A 7,265-nucleotide genomic window follows, 5' to 3' on the forward strand; every position below is an offset into this window, starting at 1 on the left:
AATTTCGAAACTAGTTATTTATTTTAATACTTATTTACATTTCTAGTCATTTTAATTAGTTATTTATTTTGATTTGGCTCAACCGCACACTGCAGACTAAACAGTAGGCCGACATTTGCCGCGATGGTTGGCAATTTTCTTTTTAAAGAAAATCTTGATTCCAATCAAAGTTTTCAGCTGGTTTGATACAAGCTAAATACCCGATCTTTGTATTGTGCGTACTACCATTCATCTTGATCTGATTTATGAGCCCAAATAAACTATCGGCCGACTAAAAGTTAGCAGTATGCGGAAGCTCTTATTGTGTAGCTTTTACAAACTAGGTTAGGATAATTTATTTATTTATTTTGCATAACAAGTTGTTAATATGATAAGGCTAATGTATAATTTGATGAACGAGAGATGATTTTCTACAATGTAAAAAAAATATTTTATATTAATATGTAATTAGTAAATTAATAATTACTGAAAAATTTAATTATTTAATTTTACGAAACTACACTCAAAAAAACTGCTCAAATGTGTATTTATTATGAAAAAATGTAAAAAAAAACTAGTATCTTACAAATACTATAAAAAAAATGTGAAGGAAAAGTGGGACTGTGATAAAATTAGATTTAATTGTTATTTATTTTATTAAGGCCAACTTGCACCACTACTCACTAAGTTATTTATTATTAAAAAATAAATAAAAAATATGTAGCAGTAGTGTTTGATTTAGTGATAAGTGGTCCAAGTTTGTCTGTAGTTAGTGTTCAAATATTTTTATATCGCATTTATCAAGACTCTCTAGCAACCAATGTATTTATTCTGATAAGTAGGTGGTAGGTTTTCCAGTAATCTGTTTTTATTCTAAATGTTCTAATGTTATGACATTTTTTACGAAATACAGTATTATTTTTATGTACCTATGTAGTATTCTTTTGAATTATTTATTAGAAAAAAATACAATATTTATTTTTTAATCAAAGTATTTCATTATGTATAATATGTTTTCTGGCACCTATATGTATCCAAATAAATGTTATAAACCTAAAAAACCTGGACTATATTTTCATTCACCTCGTACTTAGGTCCCTATTCAAATTACGACAGTTAATTGAAAAGTAAACTATCATACATAAACTCAGAAAAAGGCATAAAAAGATGCAATATTGATGCAACAATCCTTTGTTTGAACTGTGTTGCTTTATTGCATCACCCAGTACGGGAGTTCCCTGACCTGCCTTTACACACTTCACTGAGATAAAAAATTATGAAGTTGGGAAGCGAGCCAAATACTAAAATCATCAAATTTCTCCTCCGTTATTTTTTATTCTTAAACAAGCTTCCACGAGATAACTAATTCCCGTACCCAGATGTGAATAAAAAGTATCATAAATCCGTTTATTTTTAAACAAACTATTTTATATATTTAAGCAAGGAAACTACTTCTATTACCCAGATGGGACGTCCGTCTCTTAATTCTAAGATACCTCTCTACTAATATTCATCCGTTCTTGCAATTTAAATACATAGTGTAAACAGCAAGATATGTCATTGACTGAAAGTATGAGAGAAATTCGAGAATTCCGTCAATCAGTAATCAAACTTATAGGGTATCCCAAGGGTAATACGAGAGTCTATCCCTACTAATATTATAAATGCGAAAGTAACTCTGTCTGTCTGTCTGTCTGTTACGCTTTCACGTCTAAATCACTGAACTTATTTTAATAAAATTTGGTACAGAGATAGAGTTGACCTTGAGAAAGAACATAGGATAGTTTTATCCCGGACTTTTGAAGAATTCCCTTGAAAACGTGATATAACCTAACTATACGCGGGCGAAGCCGCGGGCGGTTAAGCTAGTTACTAATAACTTCACTGTCTATCATGAGATGAACAGGTCATCTGTACATTTGTGCGTCTTTCACCGAGCTGTTTAAAATGTTGCTTGCATTTCTTAATACATAGACCATCTAACACAGAGAGCGCATTTAACCAAACAAACTTATAACCTTTTTAAAATCACTATTATAGGTAGATAGCTCTACATGCTATAATATATAATGGTCAAGTATAGTCCCTTGGGGGCTTTAAGCCTACTTACATCGATGTGAATGTAAAATGACACATCACTGAATATTAATTAGTCTACCTACTTACATGTTCTTCCCAGCGGTCAGTGCGGCAGGCCATGAATCATAAAATTGGTTAACTTTACATTTTATTTCAAATTATGTGATATAACTTAGTGTTAAGTTACGAAACTTTTTGTAATTCAATAATTGTATGTCGTTAAAGTAGGTCTCAAGTAATTAAGTCTTTTCTCTATCGTTTGCCTATCTTTTCCCAATTATGTTGGCGTCGACTTTTGGTCTAACAAGATGCAGCTGAGTACCTGTGTTTTACATGGAGCGACTTCTTATCTGACCTCCTCAAGCCCCAATCTAATATTCCTTGGCAACCATACCCCTTGGTAAGACGGGTAAATTATATACTATCTTACAATATAAACAGATAAAAGCATAAAATAAAAGCTACTTAATAAACAGATGCAAAACACTCTCATCTATACATATAATAAATCTGTAGAAAAGTAATTTTTGTACATTGAAGAAATTGACAAAAAAAATAGCCAGCATGTTAAAGGATAACTAACAGAACCCATTTCCATCATTTTTGTCATTTTTGTCTGTTTGTCTGTTTGTCTGTTTATCTGTTTGTTCGTTCGGGATTCACGTAAAATCTACGAATTCAACGCAGACAATGCTTATATACAAAAATTCTACGTAACTTGGGGTATTACTTAGTTTTTGTTTCATCGAAATCGATTCACTCTATCAAAAGATATGATTAATTTTGTGAATTCAAGATGTAAAATATTACGACACGCAATCTGTTTGTCAAAATTGCACATTTGAATGTTGTACTTATATTAGTTGATCGTCCTATTAATCTTTACACAGAAAATCACACCTTCATAAGTAACTTCGGAAGAAAAAAAAATGAAAATTTTGTTTAGCCAAGGTTAAAGTAGCTCCATCTGTGGTAATCTGTGTTAAATAAAATACATAAAATTTGACAAAGGAGCGAGGTGGTAAATGACAACTAATTACCATACATTCTTTATAGAGGATTATTATTTCAACAGATGGAGTTGTGTATTTTCCGTAATTCACCATATTTTAACACGTAGTGTAATTTTTCGATAGACATTTCAATGGTGTTTGTCAGTTTGCCGTGCCACATCAAAATCCAATTATAATTATTACCTTGATGAAAGGAAAATTAATAGTTCTCAGCCAAATTTAAAACGGTGCCATCTAAATAAATTTTTGAACATTATGTCAAAAATGATGACTTTAGTATATCAATTAATTATCATTTAAAGTTACAGATGAAGAATAAGTCAGTAGCAATTAAAATTGAGTCATCATCATTGTACTGTACATGTATTCAGCTGGGGCAAACTTTAATATTTCATGTTTTCAGAATATTAAACCTAGAACATCTGAAGTTACAGATGGAGTTCATATCAGGATTTTTTCATAAACATAGTTTAGCTTATCTACCACTAATGTGGTGGCCTTAAAACAAATTACTTTGAGTGAGTAGTATTAAGTAGACCTTAATTATTTTTTCTGATGCAAAATATGTAAACTTAATCCTAGAAGAAATGAGGATCTGTCTCTCGCAAGCGCTGCTAAGCGTGAGGTAGGTAGGTAATGTAGGATTCTGTAGCTTTAAGAACAAGCCCAGATACAAAGTGCAGATAAGAAATGGGAGCTTTCTCGATTTAATACCATACACACGTAAAATGCTTTATGCGTCTGAAAACGTACAAATTGCGCGTCGCATACCAGAGACATGCTTACTTTCAACTTCTGATCGCAAATACACTGGTCACGATTACGAACAGTCTCAGTAGGACCCGAGCCAAGTCTAAAAAAACACCTTTTATATAAAACTACGTTTGATGTCATTCAATCACAAAGACAGAATTGTTTTCTGTTGAAAATCCTATCCACCTGTATCCTATCCTAATCCAGCATGCATTGCACAAAAACCAATGGTATCCTATTCGAGAAGTCAAAAGAGTCGACCTGCCAACGTCAGCTTCTGCGCTAAGCAAGTGTTCTTAATAGTACCATCAGAATTACATTCATCGTTGAATGAGGTGAATAAATTTTCAGAAACCGCAATAACAGTAGGAGCCAAAGCATATGATCGCTTCATAGAGCTCTGATTGGCCCCAGGTGACCAAGTTAGGTCTGAGTTGTTCGTTCATCAGATCTTTGAAAGTCCTGTGTGACACAAAATATGGTATATAAACGTCTTCCGCAAGAGCGAAATTTTCCCGGTGTGTGCGGTAGTGACGCACAGTATACAACACTTATGTTTCTTTCGATTTGCTGGCTCCACCAAGAAATGACAAATTGCAAGCGTACATTTTGAAAATCTTGGCAAAACTGCAGGTTTCAAGTACGAACTCGGGCGTGTGAGTAGCGCGGGCGCCGCGCGTGCGTCGCGTTTTGCTGCCCTGCGGCATTTACCTATAGCGCGCTCGCGGCGCGCACGTGCCGCTCACGTTGACGTTTAACTGCTAAGGCGTTTAGCGGGCGGCGGGGATAGCGGGCGAAGGGGTAAGAACGCAACATGAGCGCCGCGTGCTTGCGTGCACATGCCGTAGGGCAGCAAAACGCGACGTTCACGCAGCGCGCTCGCGACGCCCGCGCTACTCACACGCCCGAGGATCGCGCACGCCTAATGTGGGGTCAGCCTTACCATAGTGAGTAAGTGCACAGAAAATCCCCGTCATACAAGTGTTTCTCCCCAGTAGTGAAACTATCCTACCCTATGCGCCTGCTGATGATGATGACTCATTTTATCATCCATCCAGCTATTCCCCAACTATGTTGGTGTTGGCTTCCAGTCACCGAATCTGTTTGAGTACCAATATTTTGCTTGGAGCGACTACCTATCTAGCTACCTTCAATCCAGTCAACTACACAAGACGATATCCATGGTAAGACTGACAGACTTTCTGGCTTCTGATTAGTCGCAGCAGCTGCAGAAAATGTACAAATGACAGCTTTGTCAGACTCAAAGCATATAGACATAGATTATAACTGTTTCCTGTGAAAATTATTTACGCACCATACGTTATAATTTTCCAAATTCGCTGACTGGATCCAGAGATATTCACAACGTCACAAACTTTATTTCTTTTGTTTAGATAAATGGTCACATCCACAACACAACCTTGATCAATGAATCTATGCGACTGCTAAGTGCTAATCCTAATTATACTGTCACGTGAAAGAATGCACCTACGGGATAAGTAGTATTTTGACTATTCTATATTGCCCACGCAGACGAAGTTGCGGGCAACAGCTAGTTGTTCTATTAAAAGAATTTGATTGATAGATTCGCTCATTCATTAATGGCATTCGAATATGGGTATCAAAATGCAGGTTACTAATAGGAAATTGGACACAGCCAAACATTTGAAACATGAATATTAATGTTGATATTGTGAATGAGTGTGTGGATGACTCATCTGACTCATGGTGAAGTGTCAGTATCAATCATAATAGGTTGTATCCCGAACGAGACGTAATCAAATGTAACCATTCATAATGGCGCTGTGTTATATAATTGCTTCCTCACCTATTGAGTAGCTAATCTATTAATAAACAGGTTATTAGTTAACTGGCTAATGACCTTTGACTTTGATAGTATTTTTTTGACTTGAGTTATTTCTCTATCAAATTAATATGGATTTTAAGAAAGTGACTTGATGATTTAAAAATGCATTTTAATCCAAAAACGACATTAAACATCGTGATAAAACGTTTTTGTACATTTTAAATATAAGTCTCAAAAATATCGACGTATAAGATGAATTGTGACGGCACATAAAAAAAAACTGTTGACGGGTTTTATCAATACCTATGTTACTTAGCCCGCCCAAAATGAACAATTAAATTGTGCAATATTACATATACCAATTCATCGTACAACGTTAATATTGAAGACTGCACAACGTTTTTAGCAACAACATTTTTTGTTGCACAATAGGCCGTCTATAGGCCGAATATAAAATTAGCGCAGTTGTTCAAAAGAGTTAAATACCGTGGCCCTGGTAAAAAAAGGCTCAAGAAGGAACATGGTGGGTTTTAGTCAGTAAGGGTCTGACACTTCCTCATGCTGCACCCACAAAGGGAGGGGCTCATTTGAGGGGTCGTTTGATGATTTCCCACCAAAGAAAAATCCAAAAGGCATACTGAAAGATGAAACTTGTAAGGACGAATAGCTTTATCTTTCACGAGCTGTAATCTTATCATTTAAGTATTTCGTGATAAGTTATTACAATATTATATCATAAGATAATAGAAGTTACATCATTTTGCAATACAAAAAGTAAGTATACGATGTCGATTTTCGCACGGTTTCACCCGCACCCCCGGGGAACTACAGTCCGTACCGGGATAAAATAAACAGAATTTGTATACGTAAGCCTATATCATTGGACTTAAGTATAATATAATTAAGATAATACTTAAATAGTCTATTCTTTTCAAAAAATAGGGTTTCCGTAAATCGGCCAATACCTACACCTTATATGGCGTTAATCACAAATGACAGGAAAACCAAGTTATTTTACTATTTCAATTCACACTCAGGAACAATTTCAACCTTTGACCACATACCATTTGTGATGTCACAGACCTGACGTTTGCAACTGACTCAACACACTGGATCAATGTAGGTTACAATCGTAATGTACTGAAAAGGCCCTAGGTGACCTGATTTAGTTTTTGTTTGAAATTCCCAACATCATCATTTTTATCCCCCGAGCCTTTTCCAAACTATGTTGGGGTCGGCTTCCAGTTTAACAGAATGCGGCTGAGTACCAGTGTTTTAAAAGGAGCGACTGCCTATCTGCCCTCCTCAACCCAGTTACCCGGGCAACCAAATACCCCCTGGTAAGAGTGGTGTCAGACTTACTGGCTTCTGACTACCCGTAACTACCAAGGATGTTCAATGACAGGCGTTTGAAATTTCCAACAATGACCCCATTTTTTATAAACATCATTGTTGTTGTACCTATAGTGAAAAATACATGCATAAACAACCGAACTTTTATTGGTTTCTTATAAAAATTCCGGCTTCAATTCCTGGTACTGTCAGCATAGTGATAAGCATGTCTTTTGGCTGTGAGCTGGGTTTTATGATATCGTCTATATGCATAACAAATGATGCCACTTTTCGTTGTAATT

Source organism: Helicoverpa armigera, chromosome 8 (genome assembly GCF_030705265.1).
Source record: "Helicoverpa armigera isolate CAAS_96S chromosome 8, ASM3070526v1, whole genome shotgun sequence".
NCBI classification, from domain to species: domain Eukaryota; kingdom Metazoa; phylum Arthropoda; class Insecta; order Lepidoptera; family Noctuidae; genus Helicoverpa; species Helicoverpa armigera.